General features: G+C 56.2%; 1 long non-coding RNA gene across 2 annotated transcripts; it reads right to left on the bottom strand.

Moving 5' to 3' along the window:
- Positions 1-18,703: 18,703 nt before the first annotated feature.
- Positions 18,704-22,647, bottom strand: LOC136112183 (uncharacterized). Of its 2 annotated transcripts, XR_011735864.1 has the most exons (5): positions 22,630-22,647; positions 21,658-21,727; positions 21,259-21,322; positions 20,423-20,551; positions 18,704-20,182 (listed from the first exon to the last, which is right to left on the bottom strand). It is a non-coding gene; the product is annotated as an uncharacterized lncRNA (long non-coding RNA). The 2 variants fall into 2 exon arrangements; XR_011735863.1 differs by lacking the exon at positions 22,630-22,647 and having other exon boundaries at positions 18,705-20,182; positions 21,658-22,446.
- Between the last annotated feature and the right edge of the window lie 1,562 nt (positions 22,648-24,209).

Raw genomic sequence — 24,209 nt, 5'->3', positions numbered from 1 at the left:
TGGGAAGCGGGGTGGGTGCGTGGCCACGCCCACTGTGCGTGGCGTGCGCGGAGGCGGCTCCGAGAGGAGCCGAAGATACACGAAGGGAGCCGAAGGGACCCGAGGGGACCCGAAGGGACCCGAACGCACCCGAAGGGACCCGAACGCACCCGAAGGGACCCGAGTGGGGCCCGAACGCACCCGAGGGGACCCGAAGGCACCCGAAGGCACCCGAAGGGACCCGAACGCACCCGAAGGGACCCGAACGCACCCGAAGGGACCCGAGTGGGACCCGAACACACCCGAAGGGACCCGAAGGGACCCGAGTGGGGCCCGCACTCACCCGAAGGGACCCGAAGGGACCCGAACACACTTAGGGGGCTCCATGAGTCACTTATGGGTCACTATGGGGCACTCCTGGGTCCCTAAGGGGGAAATTATGGGGGTCTATGGGGAGTTCAGGAGGGACCCAGGAGTACCCCAAGGGACCCAGGAGTGCCCCAAAGGACCCAGGAGTTCAGGAGGGACCCAGGAGTGCCCCAAAGGACCCAGGAGTTCAGGAGGGACCCAGGGGTGCCCCAAAGGACCCAGGAGTACCCAAATGTGTTGTGTTTTGTTTTTTCTCTCTTGTTTATGTCCTCTTTTACCTGAAATGGGACAATGGGGGCAATGGGGGGCAATGGGGTCAATGGGGGGCAATGGGGTCAGTGGGGGGCAATGGGGTCAGTGGGGGGCAATGGGGGACAATGGGGGACAATGGGGGCAGTGGGTACAATGGGGGCAATGGGGGGCAATGGGGGCAATGGGGGGCAATGGGGGGCAATGGGGTCAATGGGGGCAATGGGAGTCAATGCGGTCAATGGGTCAATGGGTCAATGGGGTCAATGGGGGCAATGGGGGCAATGGGAGTCAATGGGAGTCAATGGGGGGCAATGGGGATCAATGGGTCAACGGGGTCAATGGGGGTCAATGGGGGTCAATGGCGATCAATGGGGGGCAATGGGGGCAATGGGGATCAATGGGGGGCAATGGGGGTCAATGGGGGGTCAATGAAGTCAATGACTCAATGACTCAATGGGGGTCAATGGGGATCAATGGGTCAATGGGGTCAGTGGGGTCAATGGGTCAATGGGAATCAATGGGGTCAATGGGGGTCAATGGGGTCAATGGGGATCAATGGGGTCAATGGGGTCAATGGGGTCAATGGGGATCAATGGGTCAATGGGGTCAATGGGGCAATGGGGATCAATGGGGGGCAATGGGGATCAATGGGTCAATGGGGTCAATGGGGTCAATGGGTCAATGGGGGTCAATCGGTCAATGGGGATCAATGGGGGTCAATGGGGTCAGTCAATGGGGTCAATGGGGTCAATGGGAGTCAATGGGTCCCAGGGTCGCATTCCCGCTGTCCCTGTCCCCGCTGTCCCAGGGCTCAGTGCTCACTCCTCATTGGTTCCTGGCCTTTTGCATTCATTAATATTCGGTTAATTATTCGTTAAGGTTTTCTTGCCATAGTTGAGCCCAGCAGGAACCCCCGGGGTCCTAAAACCCTCCCTCTCTATGGGTCCCTATGGGGCTCTATGGGTCCCTATGGAGCTCTATGGGTCCCTATGGGTCCCTATGGAGCTCTCTAGGTCCCTATGGGGTTCCATGGGGCTCTGTGGTTTCCTATGGGCCTCTATGGGGCTCTATGGGTCCCTATGGGTCCCTATGGGTCCTTATGGGTCTTAATGGGTCTCTATGGGGCTCCTTGGGTCTCTATGGGTCCCTATGGGTCTCTATGGGTCTCTACGGGTCCCTATGGGTCTCTATGGGTCTCTACAGGCTCTATGGGTCCCTATGGGGCTCCTTGATGCTCTATGGGTCTCTATGGAACCCCCAGGGTCCTAAAACCCTCCCTCTCTATGGGTCCCTTTGGGTCTCTATGGGTCCCTATGGGTCTCTATGGGGTTCCATGGGGCTCTGTGGCTCCCTATGGGCCTCTATGGTCTCTATGGGTCCCTATGGGGTCCTACGGAGCTCTATGGGTCCCTATGGGTCTCTACAGGCTCTACGGTCCCTATGGGTCTCTATGGGGTTCCATGGGGCTCTGTGGCTCCCTATGGGCCTCTATGGTCTCTATGGGTCCCTATGGGGTCCTACGGAGCTCTATGGGTCCCTATGGGTCTCTACAGGCTCTACGGTCCCTATGGGTCTCTATGGGGTTCCATGGGGCTCTGTGGCTCCCTATGGGCCTCTATGGTCTCTATGGGTCCCTCTGGGGTCCTATGGAGCTCTATGGGTCCCTATGGGTCTCTACAGGCTCTACGGTCCCTATGGGTCCCTATGGGTCCCTTTGGGTCTCTATGGGTCCCTTTGGGGTTCCATGGGGCTCTGCGGCTCCCTATGGGCCTCTATGGTCTCTATGGGTCCCTATGGGGTCCTATGGAGCTCTATGGGTCCCTATGGGTCTCTACAGGCTCTACGGTCCCTATGGGTCCCTATGGGTCTCTATGGTCTCTATGGGTCCCTATGGGTCCCTTTGGGTCTCTATGGGTCCCTATGGGGTTCCATGGGGCTCTGCGGCTCCCTATGGGCCTCTATGGTCTCTATGGGTCCCTATGGGGTCCTATGGAGCTCTATGGGTCTCTATGGGTCCCTATGGGTCTCTACAGGCTTTACGGTCCCTATGGGTCTCTATGGGGTTCCATGGGGCTCTGTGGCTCCCTATGGGCCTCTATGGTCTCTATGGGTCCCTATGGGGTCCTATGGAGGTGGGTGCTTTTTTCCAACCAAAGTGATTAATGAGTTTTTAGGGTTTATCCCAAATGATGGGAACCCCCGGTTCCTTCCTTCCTTCCTTCCTTCCTTCCTTCCTTCCTTCCCTCCTTCCCTCCCTCCTTCCCTCCCTCCTTCCCTCCCTCCTTCCCTCCTTCCTTCCTTCCCTCCTTCCCTCCTTCCTTCCTTCCCTCCTTCCTTCCCTCCTTCCTTCCTTCCTTCCTTCCCTCCTTCCTTCCCTCCTTCCTTCCTTCCTTCCTTCCCTCCTTCCTTCCCTCCTTCCCTCCTTCCCTCCTTCCTTCCTTCCTTCCCTCCTTCCCTCCTTCCCTCCCTCCTTCCTTCCTTCCCTCCTTCCTTCCTTCCTTCCCTCCTTCCTTCCTTCCCTCCTTCCTTCCCTCCTTCCTTCCTTCCCTCCTTCCTTCCCTCCTTCCTTCCCTCCCTCCTTCCTTCCCTCCTTCCTTCCCTCCTTCCTTCCCTCCTTCCTTCCCTCCTTCCTTCCCTCCTTCCCTCCTTGCCCTCTCATAACCGCACGCGAGCCCCGATGCTGAGGGCCCTTGAGCTCCTCCTCGCCTTTGAAAACAACATGGACGACCTCACCTTGTTGATGATGGGGATCTTCTGGAGCAGGCCAGGGATCCTCTGGAGATCCTCGCAACGTGGTGCTTTCCTTTGAGCCCACGACTTCTCTGCCTGGGGCCTCTTCCCATTGGACGCTCTTGGAGGAGCCACTGAGTTTTTGGAGCTCGCCACCTCTTTTGGATGAAGCTGGAGCAGCTGGGGATGGGCCTGGGATGCTGGGCAGGAAGAGCCAGGGCCGGTGCTGGACCCTCCCCAGCCCATTTCTCGCTGTTCGCTCCTCCAGAATCCTCGGAATCTGATGGCGAAGATGACGAAGATGACGAAGATGACGAAGATGACGAAGATGACGAAGATGACGAGCGTGTCCCCACGCGGGAAGACATCAAGAAGCTGATGGAAAGCAAGAAGAAGCAGCAGTCGCTCCAGGAGAGCTTTGGATACCCCAGACCACCCCTTGTGCTTCGGATGCCCACACCACCCCTTGTGTTTTGGATACCCCAGACCACCCCTTGTGCTTCGGATGCCCACAGCACCCCTTGTGTTTTGGATACCCCAGACCACCCCTTTGGGGAAGACCCTCCGTATGCTGAGGTGTTGCGTCTCCTTCCTCTTCATCCTCTAAAAGGTGTTTGGTGAAGAGCAGAGCTGGAAGCGGGGGTTCCCATCATTTGGGATAAACCCTAAAAACTCATTTTGGTTGGAAAAGACCCTCGAGGTCATGGAGGCCAAGCATAACCCACCCCTGGCACTGACCCGTATCCCTGAGGACGGTGTTTTGTGACACCATGGGGACCCCGCCTTGTCCCCAGAGCCCATTGTGACATCCTGGGGACCCCCTTTGTCCCCAGGGCCCATTGGACGTCCCATGACTCCCCCTTGTCCCCATGGCCCATTGTGACATCCAGAGGACCCCGCTTTCTCCCCTGGGCGCATTGTGACTTCCTAGGACCCCCCATTGTCCCCAGGGATCATTGGGACACCGTGGGGACCCCCTTTGTCCCCAGGGCCCATTGTGATATTCGGGGGACCCCCCTGTCCCCAGGGCCCATTGTGACATCCCAGGACCCCCCATTGTCCCCAGAGCCCATTGTGACATCCTAGGGACCCCCTTTGTCCCCAGGGCCCATTTTCGCACCATGGGGACCCCCTTTGTTACTGGGTCCCATTGTGACATTCCAGGACCTTACTTTGTCCCCAGGGCCCATTGTGACACCATCGGGACCCCCATTTGTCCCCAGGGCCCATTGTGACATTCAGAGGACCCCTCTTTGTCCCCAGGGCCCATTGTGAATTCCCAGGGCCCCATGTTGTCCCCAGGGCCCATTGTGACATCCTGGGGACCCCCTTTGTCCCTGTCGAGGGTTAAGATTCCTAACCCCAACTCCTAACCCCAACTCCTAACCCAGACCATAACGCTAATCCTAATCCTAAACCTAAGCCTAATTCCTAACCCTAAACCCAATCCTAACCCAATCCCTTAACCCTAACCCAATCTCTTAACCCTTATCCCAATCCCTTAACCCTAACCCAAACTCCTAACTCTAAGCCTAAGCCCAACCCAGACGCCTAAGCCCAACCCAGACGCCTAAGCCAAACTCCTAACACTAAGCCTAACCCTAACGGAAACTCCTAACCCTAACCCAAACTCCTAGCCTTAAGACTAACCCTAAATCCTAACTCAAACTCCTAACCCTAAGTCTAAGCCTAAACCAAACTCCTAAGCTTAAGACTAAGCCTAACCCAAACTCCTAAGCCTAACCCTAACCCAAACTCCAAAACCTAAGCCTAACCCTAACCCAAACCCAAACTCAGTGGCCACTAAGCAGGCCTGGAGCTGTCAGGAGAAAGGACTCCCTGGAGCTCACCCAGCTCTAAACTCAGCCCCAACCTGCTGCTGCCTCGGCAGCCGGCACTGCGAGCGGCGCAGAGACGGAGCAGTTGGCAAAGAGCTTTGCAAGGCAGAGCCCTCTGGGGCACAGCACTGAGCTGGACCCACTTCCCCTCTGCGTGACCGAGCGTCAGCCAAGAAAGCAGCAAGCTAAATTTCACAGGAACAGAAAATTAACATGGAAACGCTCATCTGTTCCCAGGTCGTACCTGTGGGATGGCCCCGAGGCTCACGGACACACTCAGGTGAAGCAGTCAAGGAGCCGCTGCCTACAGGGACGGCTGGAATCGAGCAGAAAGGAAAAGCGTTTCCATTTCACGTTGTGAAATGACCTGCAGCGCCTGGACGGGGGTCAGGCAACAACACGGGACCCAGACGCATGCTGAAATTGCCAAAGCTGCAGAGGGGCTGCAGAGCCCTTGTCTGGGACCTGGCAGCTTCCAAACTACTGTGTCCAGGCCACATGCAACACCCCTCAAGGACCAGATGGACCAACACGGGGCCTCTCAGGGCCTTCTGACCAGGAGACCTCTCACACACACAAAAGGAAACCCACACTAACGTGGGAGCATGGAGCACCAGGGCAAAAAATGATCATCCATGTTTCTCCTAAATCAGAGCCTGCTGGCTACTGCAAGGCTCAACTATTGCAGCCCGGCTGCTCTCCCGGCCCCAGCCCCAGCCCTGGCCCCACTGCTGCCCTGCTGAGCTGCTCGGGGCTGGGTGCTGCCCCTGCTCGCCCACCTGCTCCCTGCGCTCGGCTGGAGCAGCCTGGGCGTCCCGGGCTGGCAGGGACACCAGGAGGAGGAACAGGGTGAGGACCATGGCCCCCACGCTCGCCCCATGATGCTGCTGCTGCCAAGACACAGCACAGCACGTCACCGAGGGGCTCTGACCTCACAGTCACATTGGAATCACCACATCTGCACACTGCTGCATGGCCTTGTGCTACACCAGCATGGAAGGAACAGAAGTGGAGAAGGGGGCACCTATTTTGGGAGGCAGCTCTGCCTGTGGGAGTGCACAGGCTCTCACTTCTTGCTTCCCAGAAATCAATCAATCAATCAATCCCAAAAGCTACATATTAATAGTAAATTTAAATAAAAAAAGCCAACTTCAAGGGTCTTTACTTGTAGCTATATTTGTCAGGCAGCTCTCTGGGAAGAAACCAGCTTTTCCTGCTAGTTTGACCACAGCTTCAACGCCTTTAAAGCCACCACTTCTGAGCTCTGCTGCTCCAACACAGCCTCACAGCCCAGCAAAATCATAGTGCAGGCAGAAAGCTTCACCATACAGAGATGGAGACAGTCAGGAATACGTTCCTCTCAAAAGCAGACACTGCAAGCCACTCTTCCTCTTGCTTACCAAATTCAGACAGCGTTAGAAAACAACAACAACAAGGAAGCGAGATTCTTCTTTTATGCACCCCATTGTATGGACCATTCAACATCAAGTCCAACCGAAGTCTGAACCTCCGAATGAGAAATGCCATCTTCAAATTTCTAGGAAAATGAAGGGCTTTGAAGTGGCAAGACCATAAAATGTTCATTAAAGCACTGCCATGCAAGTCCGCAGCCCTGATCACAGACCACCTGCCCTGGTACCAAAGGCAGTGATGTTCTCAGCTGACATCTGGAACGCAGCACAAAGTCTCATGTTCTCCAGTGCCAAGCATGTAGTTTGGAACTGAAACAGGGCAGTAAACCATCTCCAGTCAGTCTGTTTTCATTCGAGTACATCAGGACAAGTTCAGTTCACGTTCACCAGGAATCACAGCAGGTCCCACCCGTCCCTGCAGACCCCAACACCGCTCCTGTGCAGGGTCCCCAGGAGCAGTAAGCACAGAACAAGAAACCTCCCTTCCAAAGAAGGCCCACAGCTGCTCTTCCAACGAGCTGCATAAGCAGCAGCTGAGAACAACCTCTGCTGTAGCTGCACCAGGCTCTGCTGTCTGCAGAAGGAGAGCAGCTCCTAAATGATCCCCAGCCCTACAGACACAGCCCAGGGCAGTGATGAGGAACCACCAGAGTGCAGGGACACCTGGCCATTCAGTTGAAGCTGCTGGGGAGAAGGACAGAGGACTAGCAAGAGACAAATCAGACAAGAGAGAAGACAGAGGAGCTGAGAGAGAAACAAACACACAGGGAAAAGGACGGAGAGATGAAGGCAAAAAGGCACAATGAGCTGGGATGAGACAGGGAGGAAGAACCAGCAGGGCTGATGAGCAGGACAGAGAGATGGGGAGGGGGGAGGAGGAGAAGCAGGAAGGGGCTGGAGAAAGACAGGGAGGGGGATGCACAGATGGAGAGACAAAAAGAAAGACAGGGAACAGAACAAAGGGAGTGAGAAATAAAGCAAAGTTGGGATCCAAATGAAGAGACTGGAAAGGGGAAACATGCAGCAAGGAGCTGGAGAAAGAGGAAAAGAGGGCTGAGCAGCAGGAAAGAGGAAGAGAAGACAAAGAAAAGGCAGAGCCAGCTGGACAGGGGTGATATAGTGAGAAGGGATGGCACTGGGAACAGGGATGGGAGACAGAAGGAAAACCAGGCGAGAAAGACATCAAAAGGAAGAGGGGCAGTAATCTGGACAGAGCTGGAGAAAGAAGCAGCCGGGAAAGGGAAGACAGGCAGAAGACAGAAGGGGAGCAGGAGAGAGAAAGAACAACAAGGGTTGGGGGCAGGACAGAGATTGGGGAAAAAATCCTGGGGCGAGCAGCAAGATGGAGAGGGAGTAAAAAAGAAGAGGGGCAGGAATAGGTGCAGGGAGCAGGACAGACGGATACAGTGAGAAATGATGGGGCAGGGAGCAGGACACAGCAACAGAGCAGAATGGTGACAAAGAGAAACCAGGGATGATGAGAAGCACAGAGCAGCGGAGACAGAGAGGGAGATACGAGAAACCCTGCACAGAGGTGGAGACGGGTGGAGGAAACGGTGAGGAAGAAGCAGAGAGGGGCAGAGAGAGAAGAGATGAAGAGGGAGAAGGACACGGTAGGAAAGAGGAAGGAGCAGGGAGGCAGGGAGGGGAGCACAAAACAGGACGAAATGAGCCCAAGGGCCCAGCACTCACCACAGTTCCTGCTCTCTGCACTGCCAGGTAAGCTGTGCAGTTCAGGCACTTCTGTCTGCCTGCCTTTCCCTCCCCTCCTATTCTGTAGCTCCAGCCGTTTGTCCATCCCGCACCTAAGAGAACACATGGGTGTCTGACAGCTCTCACAGCACGAGGCTCCCCAGACGCACCCCACACACACACACACTATACGGCCGGACAGTGATTTTCCCCACTTACACAGACCCTGCGGTGCACGTTTGTGATCTGCTCTGCTGAGGCTGCTCACAGGGACTCTTCCTCACCCAGAGGGGCAGCTGTCTCTGGGGCAGCTGCAGCAGCAGCTGTGGGGATCCCCTGCACTTCACCCTCCAGCTGCTTCCCCTTCTCCTGCTCTCTCCAGCTCCAGCCCCAGCAGCTCCTCTCCAGCAAGTGCCCCCTGCCCCCTCCCCCGCCCAGCAGAACAAGGCCAGAGCAGCCCACACACACCTGGGCCAGAGGCAGCAAGACATCTCCAGGGCCCCAGAGGGAGGAAAAAGGGCCCCAGGGCTGGGCCGGGCGCTGCTCGGCCTCGGGCAGCTCCACGGGCGCCATGGCAAAGCTCACGCTGGCCGCCTGCAGAGCAACCGCCTGCTCAGCCTGGGCTGCGCCACCATTGGTCGGGAGGGCTGTCAGTCTCCTCCCCTGAGCTGATTGGCTGCCTGGGCAGTGATTCTGTCCTGCTTTGGGGCTCGCCCTGCCCTGAGGTGATACTCTCTCTGATTGGCGGCCTGAGGGGTTACTGCCCCCACAGTGTCCGCCTTCCCTGACCCGCTCTTTTCTCTGATTGGCTGTCTGGGATTTCCCACTGGCTCCCCCCACCAAATGATTGGTCAGGTTATTTGTCAATCATCCCTCTGCTGCACTCCCACCAGGTGTGATTGGTGCAGCCAGCACTGCCCGCCCCTGAGCGCTGCCCAGTTTGTCCAACTGTCGCCAACTGTCCTGCAGGTCTCAAAGCTCGATTGGCTGCTTACGTTTCAATCACATGACTTGCCCCGCCTCCTCAAATGTGATTGGCTGCATTTCATCCCCTGGCTGTCCACAGACTTCCGGGCGGTTGTTGCCAGGCAGCAAGCTCCACCTGAAAATGAAGCTGCGGGCCCTGACCAAAGGCCGTGGGTGATGAAAGACGCGTTGGGACCCTAAACATGAGGATTTGGCCCCAAGAGGGAGGCTCTGGGCGCTCAGAAGGACGGGCAGATGCCACAGATGGCGCTTTGGGCCCTGCACACGAGGGGACCCTCTTGGCTCCCACCCGAGCTGGGTTTGGTGCCCGTGACCCCACGTTCCAGCTCTGCTGTGCTTTCTGACCTCATGGGCCCTCTTGTCCTGCCAAACTTCTGCTGCCAAACCCTGCTGTGGGAAACAATCCCCTTGCCAAGAGAACAGCCCCGGGCAGGATCTCTCAGCAAAGCGTATTTTATAAACGATTTGGCAAGACCAGGTGTTCTACCCAAAGACAGCACAGGGAATGGGACAAAAAGCCCCCGCTTACACATCCCCCAACCCCAGCTGCACATTCCCTGCCCTGCTCCCCAGCGCTTGGCACTGCAGGGGTTACAGACTCCCCAGGGCTGGCCTCAGTTTACCTGTCTCATTCATCTAATTAACAACCCTCTCACCTTATTGATTTATTTGAAATATGGATTCCTGGCTCTTTGGTTGCCCTTCCCCCTCGATTATCTTTTTAAACACAGTGATCAGTTTGGACTGTGAGCACCTCGGTGCCACCCTCGCCACCCTTGGCCACCGCCACCCCAGTGACCCCCACGGCTCCACCAGTGAACTGGAATGATGGCACGGGGCGTGCGTGTGTCTCTGGGGTCCCTGTGGCCAGCTGTGTGTCCCACGGGTGTGTGTCTGTGCTGGGGCACGTATCCCATGGCTGGCATGGCCAGGACAAGCACGTCTGCAGGATGGAGCTGCCCCAGCCTCCCTGCTCCTGTGCTGGCTCTGACTCGTGCCCATGACCCAGCCCGTCTGCACATCCCAGCAGTCTCTGTGACCCAGGCCATCCATGTCCCAGCCTATCTCTATGTCCCAGCCCACCTCCGTGTCCCAGTCCATCTCCATGTCTCAGCAGCCTCTGCGCCCCCACCTGTCCTGGTTTTGTTAAAAACAAGTTTCTCTTTTAGTGAATTTTGCCTGTCAGCCAAAGCCTTCATGTCAGCTGCATTTTCCTGGAGAACCAGACACATGTTTTGGCAAACCCAGCAATGGAATGGAAACTTATTGACAAGCACAGATGGACATCTCGCGAGAGGGGCAACGAGAAACCGGTGACCAACTGTGTATAACATTCCGTTCACGTGAAGACTTCATATAAAAGTGGGAGATCACGAGGATCTCGTCCCTTTTTCCCTTCCCTTTTGCCTTTTTCCTTCCCTTCTGCTCATGGCCGACATCAGGAGAGGACCTTGCTGGTCGTCCCTGCGAACGGAGGCCAGTGAGAGACTGAATCCAGCTCCGGTTGGCTGCAGAGTCTGATCCAGGACTTTGGGTGCTGGCTCTGCAGTTGCTCAGACTTACAAGATGGGTTTTGTATATTTGTATTATTTTCTCTGTTCTCATCAGTAGCATCAGTAAAACATCTTGAACTTTTCCAACTCTCTCCCCTCTGTGCTTCTTCCCCTCCCGATCGCCTGTGCTGAGTGGGAAGGGGGGAGAGGGAGGGGCAAAAGGGGGAGTGGGGGGGAGAGGAGGTTGACAACACATCTGCCAGGGTTTGATTGTCACCCCGCAATCTTAACCCTCGACAGGGACAAAGGGGGTCCTGGGATGTCACAATGGGCCCTGGGGACAAGGGGGGGAACACAGGATATCACAACGGGCCCTGGGGACAAAGGGGGGTCCCCAGGATGTTCACAATGGGCCCTGGGGACAATAGGGGTCCTGGCATGTCACAATGGGCCCTGGGGACAAAGGGGGGTCCCCAGGATATCACAATGGGCTCTGGTGACAATAGGGTCCCCAGGATGTCACGATGGCCCTCGGGACAAGGTGGGGTCCTGGGATGTCACAATGGCCCCTGGGGACAAAGGGGGGTCCCCAGGATGTCACAATGTGCCCCGGGGACAATGGGGGGTCCTGCGATGTCACAATGTGCCCTGGGGACAATGGGGGGTCCTGCAATGTCACAATGGGCCCTGGGGAGAAAGAGGGGTCCCCAGGATGTTCACAATGGGCCCTGTGGACAACTGGGGGTCCTGGGACGTCACAATGGGCCCTGGGGACAAAGGGGGTACCCACGGTGTCACAATGGACCCTGGGGACAAAGGGGGTCCCCAGGATGTCACAATGGCCCCTGGGGACAACGGGGGGTCCTGGGACGTCACAACGGACACTGGGGACAAAGGGGGCTCTCTAGGATATCACAATGGGCTCTGGTGACAGAGGGGTCCCCAGAATGTCACAATGGGCCCTGGGGAAAACGGGGGTTCCTGGGACGTCACAATGGCCCATGGGGACAAACGAGGTCCCAAGGATGTCACAATGGTCCCTGGGGACAAAGGGCGTCCCCATGGTGTCACAATGGGCCCTGGGGACAAAGGGGGTCCCCACCCTGTCACAATGGGCCCTGGGGACAATGGGGGTCCTGGGACATCACAATGGGTCCTGGGGACAAAAGGGGTCCCAAGGATGTCACAATGGCCCCTGGGGACAAAGGGGGTCCTGGGATGTCACACTGGGCCCTGGAATCAAGGCGGGGTCCCCAGGATGTCACAATAGGCTCTGGAGACAAAGAGAGGTCCCCTGAATGTCACAATGGACCCTGGGGAAAAGGGGGGTCCCACCCTGTCACAATGGGACCTGGGGACAAAGGGGGTCCCCATGGTGTTCACAATGGGCTCTGTGGACAAGGAGGGTCCCCAGGATGTTCACAATGGGCCCTGGGGACAATGGGAGGTCCTGGGATGTCACAATGGGCCCTGGGGACAAACGGGGTCCCCAGGATGTCACAAGGGGCCCTGGGGACAAAGAGGGGTCCCCTGAATGTCACAATGGGCTCTGGTGACAAGGGGGATCCCCAGGATGTCACAATCGGCCCTGCAGACAACTGGGAGTCTTTGGACATCACAATGGACCCTGGAGACAAAGGGCGTCCTCAGGATGTCACAATGGGCCCTGGGGAGAAAGGGGGCTCCCCTGGATGTCACAATGGGCTCTGCGGACAAGAGGGGGTCCTGGGATGTCACATTGGGCCCTGGGGAAAAACAGGGGTCCCCTCAATGTCACAATGGGCCTTGGGGACATAGTGGGGTCCTGGGATGTCACAATGGGCCCCAATGACAAGGGGCGTCCTCATGGTGCCACAATGAGCCCTGGGGACAAAGGGGGTCCCCAGGATGTCACAATGGGCCCTGGGGACAAAGGGCGGCCTCATGATGTCACAATGGGCCCTTGGGACAATGCGGGGTCCTGGGATGTCACAATGGACCCTGTGGATAAATGGGGGTTCCCAGGATGTTCACAATGGGCCCTGGAGACAATGGGTGTCCTGGGATGTCACAATGGGCTCTGGGGACAAGGGGGGTCCACAAGATGTCACATTGGGCACTGGAGACAAAGGGGGAGTCTCCACGGTGCCACGATGGGCCCTGGGGACAAGAGGGTCCCCACACTTTCACAATGGACCCTGGGGACAATGGGGGTCCTGGGATGTCAGAATAGGCCCTGGGTACAAAGGGTGGTCCCCAGGCTACTCACAAGGGGCCCTGGGGACAATGGGGGGTCCTGAGATGTCACAATGGGCCCTGGGCACAAAGGGGGTGTCCACCCTGTCACAACGGGCCCTGGGGACAAACGGGGGCCACAGGATGTCACAATGGGCCCTGGGGAGAAAGGAGGGTCCCCTGAATTTCACAATCGGGCCCTGAGGACTAGGGGGGTCCTGGGATGTCACCATGGGCCCTGGGGACAAAGGGAGTCCCCAGGATGTCACAATGGGCCCTGGGGACAAGGGGGTCCCAAGGATGTCACAATGGGCCCTGGGGACAAGTGGGGGTCCTGGGATGTTACAATGGGCCCTGGGGACAAAGCGGGTCCCCAGGATGTCGCAATGGACCCTGGGGACAATGGGGGGTCCTGGGATGTCGCAATGGGCCCTGGGAACAAAGAGGGGTCCCCTGAATGACACAATGGGCCCTGGGAACAAAGGGGGCTCCCAAGGATGTCACAACGGGTTCTGGGCACAAAGGGGGTCCACAGGATGTCACAATGTGTCCTGGGGACATGGTGGGGTCCTGGGATGTCACAATGGGCCCTGGGGACAAAGAGGGGTCCCCTGAATGACACAATGGGCCCTGGATACAAAGGGGAGTCCCCAGGATGTCACAATGGGCCTTGGGGACAATGGGGGGTCCCTTGAAGCTCACAATGGGCCCTGGGGACAAAGGGGGTTACCAGGATGTCACAATGGGCCCTGGGGATAACGGGGGCTCCTGGGACGTCACAATGGGCCCTGGGGAAAAAGGAGGGTCCCCACGGTGTCACAATGGGCCCTGGGGACAAAGTGGGGTACTGGGATGTCACAATAGGCCCTGGGGACAAAGGAGGGTCCCCACGGTGTCACAATGGGCCCTGGGGACAAAGGAGGGTCCTGGGACGTCACAACAGTCTGTGGGGACAAGGTGGGTCCCCATGGTGCCAAAATGGGCCGGGGCGACAAAGAGGGTCCCCAGGATGTCACAATGGGCCCTGGGGACAAAGGGGGTGCCCAGGATGTCACAATGGGCCCTGGGGAAAAATGGGGGTCTCCATGGTGTCACAATGGGCACTGGGGACAATGGGGGGTCCTGGGATGTCACAATGGGACCTGGGGACAAGGGGGGGTCTCCACGGTGTCACAATGGGCTCTGGGGACAAAGAGGTTCCCAAGGATGTCACAACGAGCCCTGGGGACCAGGGGGGTCTCCACGGTGTCACAATGGTCCCTGGGGACAAGGAGGTCCCCAGGATCTCAAAATGGGCCCTGGGGACAAGGGTGGGTTCCCATGGTGTCACAATGGGCCCAAGTGACAAGGTGGGTCTCCACGGTGTCACAATGGGCCTTGGGTACAAAGTGGGGTCCTGGGATGTCACACTGGGCCACTGTGACAAAATGGGGTCCCATGGTGCCACAATGGGCCCTGGGGACAAAGGGGGTGCCCAGGATGTCACAATGGACCCTGGGGACAATGGGGGGTCCTCGGATGTCACAATGGGCCCTGGGGACAACAGGGGTCCCTACTGTGTCACAATGTGCCCTGAGAACAAGGGGGGGTCCCCATGGTATCACAATGGGTCCCCAGTGACAAGGGGGGTCCCCAGGATGTCACAATGGGCCCTGGGGACAAGGGGGGTCCCCACCCTGTCACACTGGGGCCTGGGGACAAAGGAGGTCACCCAGGATGTCAAAATGGGCCCCACTAACAAGGTTGGTCCCCACGGTGTCACAATGGGCCCTGGGGACAACGGGGAGTGCTGGGACGTCACAATGGGTCCTGGGGACAAGAGGGCGTCCCCACAGTGTCACAATGGGCCCTGGGGACAATGGGGGTCCCCACGGTGTCAGAACGGGCCCTAGGGACAAAGTGGAATTCTGGAATGTCACAATGGGCCCCAGTGACAAAGGCAGTCCCCATGGTGCCACAATGGGCCCTGGGGACAAAGGGGGTCCCTAGGATGTCACAATGGGTCCTGAGGAAAAGGGGGGTCCCCATGGTGTCACAATGGGTCCTGGGGACAATGGGGAGTCCTGGGATGTCACAATGGGCCCTGGGGACAACGGGGAGTCCCCACAGTGTCACAATGGTCCCTGGGAACAATGGAGGGTCCTGGGACGTCACAATGGGCCCCGGGGGACAAGGGGGTACCCACGGTGTCACAACGGGCCCTGGGGACAAAGGGGTCCCCAGGATGTTCACAATGGGTCCTGGAGACAAAGGGGGTCCCCACCCTGTCACAATGGGCCCTCCAAATCCTGGCCCCTTTAGCCCTGCACTTCAAACCCTGTACCCCAAATCCTGCAACCAGCCCTTGTAGCCCTAAATCCTTGACCTCCACATCCCGAATCTCCAAACGCAGCAACCCCAAAACCCTACACCCCCAATCCCTGCACCCCCAAATCATTGTCCTTCAAATCCCACACCCAAAGCTCGTACACCCCAAGATCTTGCACCCCCACACACTGCACCCCAAATCCTGCACCCCCAAATCCTCCAGCCCCATGTCCCAAACCCCCAAACCCTGCGCCCTCAAGTCTTGCACCCCCAAACCATTCTGCCCCAAATCCTGCAACCCCAAACCCCACACCTCCTGCACCCCAAAATTCGACACCTCCAAATTCTAAACCCTTAAACCCTGCATCTCGCAAATCCTTCCCCCCAAAACAGTGCCCCCCAAACCCTGCACCCCAGATCCTGCAGCCCCTAACTCTGCACCCCAAACGCTGCACCCTCAGATCCTGCGTCCCCAACCCTGCACCCCAAATCCTTTACCGCAAAATTCCCCAAACCTGCAAACACAAATCCTGCACCCCCAGTTCCTGAACATGCGAACCCTGCACCCCCAAACCTTCAGCCCAAAGCCCTGCACCCCCAAATCCTGCCGTACACAACCCTTCACTCCAAACCTCTTCAACCCAAGATACTGAAACCCTAAGCCCTGCCCCCCCAAACCTACATCCCCAAATCCTGCACCCCCAGGTCCTGAACACCCAAAATCTGCACCCCCAAATCCCTTAACTCCAATAACCTGCACCCCCAATTCTGCGTCCCCAAGACCTGCACCCCCAAACCCTGCACCACTAAATCCTGCACCCCCAAACCCTGTACCCCAAATCCTGACCCCCACAAGTTGCACCCTAAAAACCTGCACCCCAAATCCTGTCCTACCCAACCCTTCACCCCAAACCCCTTCACCCCAAGATCCTGCTGACCTAAACCCTGCACCCCAAAATCATCCCTCCCAACCCTGCCCCCCAAACCCTGTCCCCCTAAAGCCTGACCCCGAAACCCTGCTCCCCAAAACCCTGCTACCCCCAATCTTGCACCCCCCAACTCTGCACCCTCAGATCCTGCTGCTCCAAACCCTGCACCCCCAAATCCTCCAGCCCCACGTCCCGATCTCCCAAACCCTGCACCCCACAACCCTGCACCCCACAACCCCTTCACCCCCAAATCCTGCACCCCCAGCCCTACCCAATAAACTTTCCACCCCCAAATCCTGCCCTACCAAGCCCTCCACCCCAAACCCCTGCACCCCAAGATCCTGCACCCTAAACCCTGCACCTCCATATCCTCCTTCCCCAAACCCTGCACCCCAAAACACTGCACTCCAAACCACTGCACCCCTAAACCCTGAACCCCCAAATCCTGCACCACCTAATCCTCCAAACCCCTAACACAACCCCCTAACCCCTTGTCCCCAGGGCCCATTGTGGCACCATGGTGACCCCCTTTGTTCCCAGGGCCTATTGTGACATCCTTGGGACACCTCTTTGTCCCCAGGGCCCACTGTGACACCGTGGAGACCCCTCTTGTCCCCAGGGCCCATTGTGACATTCAGGGGACCCCCTTTGTCACTGGTGCACATTGTGACAATCCAGGACCCCCCTTTGTCCCCAGGACCCATTCTGACACCGTGGGGACCCCGCTTGTCCCCACAGCCCATTGTGACATTCAGGGGACCACTCTTTATCCCATGGGCCCATTGTGACGTCCCAGGACCCCCTTTGTCCCCAGGACTTATTGTGACATCCTGGGGACCCCCTTTGTCCCCAGGACTTATTGTGACATCCTGGGGACCCCCCTTTGTCCCCAGGGCCCATTGGGACACTGTGGGGACCCCCTTTGTCCCCAGGGACCATCGAGGCTTCCCAGGACCCCTCGTTGTCCCCAGTGCCTCTTCTGACATCCCAGGACCCCACTTTGTCCCCAGGGCCCATTGTGACACCATGGAGACCACACCTTGTCCTCAGGGCCCATTGTGACATGCTGGGGACCCCCTTTGTCGTCAGGGCCCATTGTGACATCCTGGGGATCCCGTTTGTCCCCAGGGCCCGTTGTGGCACAATGGGGACCCCCTTTGTCACTGGAGCCCACTGTGACATCCCAGGACTCCACTTTGTCCCCAGGGCCCATTATGACATTCAGGGGACCCCTCTTTGTCCCCAGGGACCATTGTGACACTATGGGGACCCCCCCTTTTCACTGGGAACCCATTGTGACACCATGGGGACCCCGCCTTGTCCTCAGGGCCCATTGTGACATCCTGGACACCCCCCATTGTCCCCAGAGCCCATTGTAACATCCTGGGGACCCACCCTTTTCTCCAGGGCCCATTATGACTTCACAGGACCCCCCATTGTCCCCAGGGCCCACTGGACGTCCCATGACTCCCTGTTGTCCCCAGGGTCCATTGTGACACCGTGGGGACCCCCTTTGTCCCCAGGTCCCATTGTGACATCCCAGGACCCCCCATTGTCCCCAGAGCCCATTGTGACATCCTAGGGACCCCCTTTGTCCCCAGGGCCCATTTTCGCACCATGGGGGATCCCTTTGTCACTGGGGCCCACTGTGACATCCAAGGACCCCCCCTTGCCCTTAGGGCCCATTGTGACATGCTGGGGACCCTCTTTGTCCCCAGGGCCTATTGTGACATCCTGGGGACCCCCCTTGGCTCCAGTGCCCATTGTGACGTCGCAGGACCCCCCATTGTCCTTAGGGCCCATTGTGAAATCCTGGGGACGCCTCCTTTGTTCCCAGGGCCCATTGTGACATGCTGCGGACTCCCTTTGTCGCCAGGGTCCATTGTGACATCCCAGGACCCCAACTTGTCCCCAGGGCCCATTGTGACACCGTCGGGACCCCCATTTGTCCCCAGGGCCCATTGTGACATCCCAGGACCGCCCGTTGTCCCCAGGGCCCATTGTGACTTCCCAGGGCCCATTGTGACATCCTGGGGACCCCCTTTGTCCCTGTCGAGGGTTAAGATTCCTAACCCCAACTCCTAACCCCAACTCCTAACCCTAATCCCTAACTCTTAACCCTAACCTCTAACCCTAACCCAAACTCCTAACCCAGACCATAACGCTAATCCTAATCCTAAACCTAAGCCTAATTCCTAACCCTAAACCCAATCCTAACCCAATCCCTTAACCCTAACCCAAATCCTTAACTCTAAGCCAAACCCAAACCCTTAACCCTAACCCAAACTCCTAACTCTAAGCCTAAGCCCAACCCAGACGCCTAAGCCCAACCCAGACGCCTAAGCCCAACCCAGACGCCTAAGCCCAACCCAGACGCCTAAGCCCAACCCAGACGCCTAAGCCCAACCCAGACGCCCAACCCTAACCCTAACCCAAACTCCTAGCCTTAAGACTAACCCTAAATCCTAACTCAAACTCCTAACCCTAAGTCTAAGCCTAACCCAAACTCCTAAGCCTAACCCTAACCCAAACTCCAAAACCTAAGCCTAACCCTAACCCAAACTCCTAACCCTATGCCAACCTTAACCATATTCCTACCCTTTCCCCCTAAACCTGAAGTCTTACTGCTTACACAAACACTATTCCCTAACCCCTAACCTTAATCCTTACTCCTAACATTAACCCTAATACTAACCCTTATCACTAACCACATCCCTACCCATAAGCCCTAAACCTAATCCTAATCAAACCCTAATAATAACCCTAAACCTACCCCTAACACCTATCCCTTCATCTAAACTTCTAGTATTAGTCCAATCACTTACTGTAATCCTAAAGCAAGGCTAAATCGAAGACCAACCTCTACCCCTAACTCCAACTCTAAACCTAATGCTTAGCCCTCTTACTCTAATCAGAAATCTATGCCTAAACCTAAAACCAAACTCTATCCCTCACCCAAAACCCCTCACCTTAACTCTAACCCTAATCCTAATCAAACCCTGACCCTACCACTAACTCTAACCCAAACGTAACCCTAACCCCAGCCCTACTTCCTAAAACCAACCCCTAACCCCAACCACTTCCACTGACACTACTCTCTATCCCTAACACTAATCAAATCCTAACCCTAACACATGAACACCTAACCTAAACCCAAATGCAAACACATACCCGAACCTAAAATCCTAACTCTCAGACTAATCCCTAGCTCCTAAGTCTAGCACTAACCATAATTCCTAACCCTAAAGCCTAACTCTAACACATAACCCTAATCCCAAACATCACCTAACTGAAACACATACTCCTAACCCTAACAGTAATTCTAACCCTAACTCTGACCCTTGCCCTACGTTTAACCCTATTTCTAACCTTCGATCTAACCCTCCCCCTTAAACATAAATCAAACCCGTAACCCCAAAGTCTAACCCCACTCCCTAATTCCTAAGCCTAACCCTAACTGTAACTCCTAACACTTACCTTTACCCTAAATCGAACCCTATACCTTAACCCTACTACTTAACCCTAACTTAAACCTCATAGAACCCAATCACAAACTTCTAATCCTAACCCTTAACGCTATGCTCTAACCTCTTGCCCAAAGTTTAATCCTAACTCTAACACTAAGTCTAACCCAAAACCTGACCCATAACCCTCACTCAAAACCCTAACCATGCTCCCTAAGCCTATCCCAAACTCTAACCCTAACTCTATCCCCTAACCCAAAACCTTACCTAACACTAACCCTCAACCTTAACTAAAACCTAACCCTTATCTAAATGCTAAACCTAAACCTAATCCTAACCCTAACTCTAAATCTAACCCTAACTTAACCCTTAAACTAAGCCCTAATTTTTACCCTAACTCTAACCTTTACTGTAAATCCTAACCCTAAGACAGCTGGGAGCCAAAAGGCTGAGCTGAGGACGCAGCTGAAGGTCGGCTTTTCAGGATTTGCCTGATGCAGTGCAGATGAGGACAGCCTGCAGAACAGGAAAAGAGGCTGACATGATCTGAAGGCCAGGTCAGGAGCCCCCCTCTTCCTCCACACTCCACAGTGCACAAGCACAGCACTCAATTGCTACCATCTTAGCCAACCCAAGAGAACAGGAGAGGTGGCTGCTGAAATCACTCCCTCCCCCGGGCCACCTGCCATGCAGTTGTCTCGTGGAGTACTGGCCTTGCTGCCAGTCAGGAGCCTGAGAGCGACTGGCACCACTAACCTCGACTTGCCAAAAGGCCCAGGAGTTGGGCTGGGTGCTGTCCATGGGGAAGGTGTGCTTGGCAAATTGGGAATGAGGTGGTGTGCAATGGTCGCTTCTGCTCGCCTTCCACAGGATGCTGCGCTGCAGCTATTGACATGAAAAAAAAAAACACAACAAACTTGGTGATCTAAAGAAAAGAGGTTTCCATGAGCCAAGAGAAGAAAATAAGAAGGAGAGCCCAGAGAAAAAGGAAGGGTAAAGACACAGCAGGGGAGAGGAAAGTGGGGGTGGTCAACAAATCAGAAGTGTTTTCTGTTAGAAGCAGAAAGGGAAAAAGGAAGGAGGGAAATGTAAACAACAGAAACCCCAGCGCACTGTCCTGAGCCCTGGCTGCACAGCGGCGCCCAGAGGGCCGGTCCCAGCCACTGACTGGAGGCTGCAGAGTCTCCTCCTCCCATCACCCCAGGGGACAGGATACCCAGAGAAGATTGGCGAGGCCACCCCGCTCCAGGGACTGGCACCCCCGCCCCTCTGTCCTGAGCAAGAAGACAGGAGGCGTTCCTCCAGCCTTAATCCGGGATGGGAACAACAGCAGGGACCTGGCCCTGCACCCCAAACCAGAGCAATTGCTGCAGCCCTGGGGCTGAGGGGCTCTCCCTGTCTGCCTCCAGCTGAGCAAGACACCCAGCATCTGGTCTACACTGTCCCCAACACAATCTCCAGATCACAAGACACAAGGCACCTATTGAAGACCCCAGGCAGAAGCTCAGACTCACCTTTTGGCACAAAACACCAGCTTCTTGGCTGGTAGTGGTGACATGGTGCTCTGGCCCTGAACAGCCTTCAGGACTCACCTGGCCTGTCACTGGGGAAGACACGGGTCTGTTGGTCACAGCTTTTTTCACCTGATCAGAGACGCTGGCCCCAAGAGATAAAACAGAGCATGAGCACAGGGCCCCAGACTGCACCAAAGCCCTGAGCCTGCCCCCAGCCAGGCCCTGGCCAGCATGCCGTGAGGGACGGCTGCACTGTCCCCCACAGCACGGAGCCTCACTGGAGGAGTCGTGGCTCATGCTCAGGCAACGGGCTCTGCTTTGCCAGACAGAGGCAGCACAACAACAGCAGCTGCTTCCCTCTTGCCCACACCCTGCCTGACACTGGCAGTTAAGCAGCCTTGAGAGCAGGAACGGTGCAGCTGCAGGAACATCCCCTGTGAGAGCAGAGCTCCCCCCACCCAGACCCTGCCCCAGTACCTGATCTCCAGCGCCAGGTCCAGGAAAGGGTCAGAGGTCTCCCAGATGCTCCTGCACACTGAGAACTTCACTGCAAAAGCAAGAGCAGTAAGCACACCCTGGCACAACACCTGCACCCAACACCACCCCAGCACAGCACAGGCAGCTGCCGTGTTCCCCCTCTCCAGCTTTGGGCTCTGGGATGTCGGCACCAGGATTCACAGCGTGCAATTCCACTGCGTGCTGGGACAGCAAGTGTTGCTCCGTAACTGCCAACGTGGGTTCTTCAGCTGGTGGCAAAGAGCTGGGGCCCACAGCCAACAGCATTTTCCATCACCACAACACACCCCACAACCCACAGGAACATCCAGACTGACCAGCTGCAGCTCTGGAGAAGTTACACACACTCAGCAGTTTTCCCAAAAGGTTTTTGCTCCAAGGCTCTCAGGGAAACCACTGCCCTGAGAGTCACAGGCCCAGGACCTGGCAGCCAGCGCTCACCACGGGAGCACAGGGATCTGCCAAAGATCTGGTGAACCAGCACGGTGGTCTGGTGATCCAACCTGGAGACAGCAGCACCAGAGCTCACACTGCCCCTCCGCAATGGCCACCTCCGTGAGCCACCGCAGGATCCAAACCCATCCCAGTGGCAGCTCCTCTCTCCTTCCAGTCAGGAGCATCTTGCCAACATTTATCCAGCACTTGCAGTGGCCACTAAGCAGGCCTGGAGCTGTCAGGAGAAAGGACTCCCTGGAGCTCACCCAGCTCTAAACTCAGCCCCAACCTGCTGCTGCCTCGGCAGCCGGCACTGCGAGCGGCGCAGAGATGGAGCAGTTGGCAAAGAGCTTTGCAAGGCAGAGCCCTCTGGGGCACAGCACTGAGCTGGACCCACTTCCCCTCTGCGTGACCGAGCGTCAGCCAAGAAAGCAGCAAGCTAAATTTCACAGGAACGGAAAATTAACATGGAAACGCTCATTTGTTCCCAGGTCGTACCTGTGGGATGGCCCCGAGGCTCACGGACACACTCAGGTGAAGCAGTCAAGGAGCCGCTGCCTACAGGGACGGCTGGAATCGAGCAGAAAGGAAAAGCGTTTCCATTTCACGTTGTGAAATGACCTGCAGCGCCTGGACGGGGGTCAGGCAACAACACGGGACCCAGACGCATGCTGAAATTGCCAAAGCTGCAGAGGGGCTGCAGAGCCCTTGTCTGGGACCTGGCAGCTTCCAAACTACTGTGTCCAGGCCACATGCAACACCCCTCAAGGACCAGATGGACCAACACGGGGCCTCTCAGGGCCTTCTGACCAGGAGACCTCTCACACACACAAAAGGAAACCCACACTAACGTGGGAGCATGGAGCACCAGGGCAAAAAATGATCATCCATGTTTCTCCTAAATCAGAGCCTGCTGGCTACTGCAAGGCTCAACTATTGCAAGAAAACGTTCACAAATAATAAACCAAATACTAACAAACGCAAAAGGCCAGTAACCAATGAACACTGAACACTTACCCCTGCGATTCCCCTCAGGCTCAGGAACAGGATTACACCAAGAGGCTTGATCAGCATGGACTGCAGGAACCAAACAGGGAGTCAAACACGGGTGGGAGCTTCCATGGCACGTTGTGATCTCCTGCTTCCTCAGTCACCTGCTGTGATGGGAGAGGGTGAGATAATGACACGAGACACATACAGAGGTGTGTGTTCCCACAGCTAGAAACAGAGCACGGGTGACCTTTTTGCTGAGACCTAGCAGGTTTTCAGGCAAATTGAACATTCATGACTTGTCTGTGTAATACCACCAAGGCACAAAAAGCTTTTGGAAAGCCTCTGAGAGGATCTTGGGTACAATCACACACGAATAACCTATTAAAACACGAGTGTTTATTCGCTCAAGCAGACAGACAGTGACAACTCACCTCTGGGACAGCCCAAGGCTCCTAACCAGGACCCAGCTGAGAAGCTCGATCAACTCTGCCAAGGCCATGTCCTGGAGTCAAGCACAGATCAGAGAGGTTTCCAGGCTCACCGAGCAACACTCCTGCATTCCAGGTAAAAGAGGACATAGACAAGAGAGAAAAAACAAAACACAACACAACATATTTAGGACAACAGTGCCCATATCTTGCAGAAAAATAGCCGTATTTGGGGAAAAAACTGGCAAAATGACAAAATATTCCAAATATTTGGGGGCTAAATTGGTCAATACAGGCAAAACAATCTGAGTATTTGGGCAAAAAGTGGCCCAAAGAGGCAAAAACATCCACACTTGGGTGCAAAGCTGTCGGCAAACATGAAAACATCCCATATTTGGGATCACAGTGCCCATATCAGGGGAAAAAATGGGCAAAAGCACCTGAGTATATCGGGTCAAGAGAGGCAGAAAAAACCAAAGCACCACTAGATTTGAGCAAAACTGGCCAAAAAGGGGTATAACATCCCCAGATTCAGGGTGAAACTGGACCAAAGAGTCGAAGTATGCCCAGATTTGGGTAAAAAAATGGCCAAAAATGGCCCAAACACCCCCAGATTTGGGTATAAACAAAACTGGAAAACCAAAGAACTCCCAGATA

This window comes from Patagioenas fasciata, chromosome 26 (genome assembly GCF_037038585.1).
Source record: "Patagioenas fasciata isolate bPatFas1 chromosome 26, bPatFas1.hap1, whole genome shotgun sequence".
Classification (NCBI taxonomy): Eukaryota; Metazoa; Chordata; class Aves; order Columbiformes; family Columbidae; genus Patagioenas; species Patagioenas fasciata.
The sequence above is the reverse complement of the archived record's forward strand: the minus strand, read 5'-3'. Positions and strand labels throughout refer to the sequence as shown.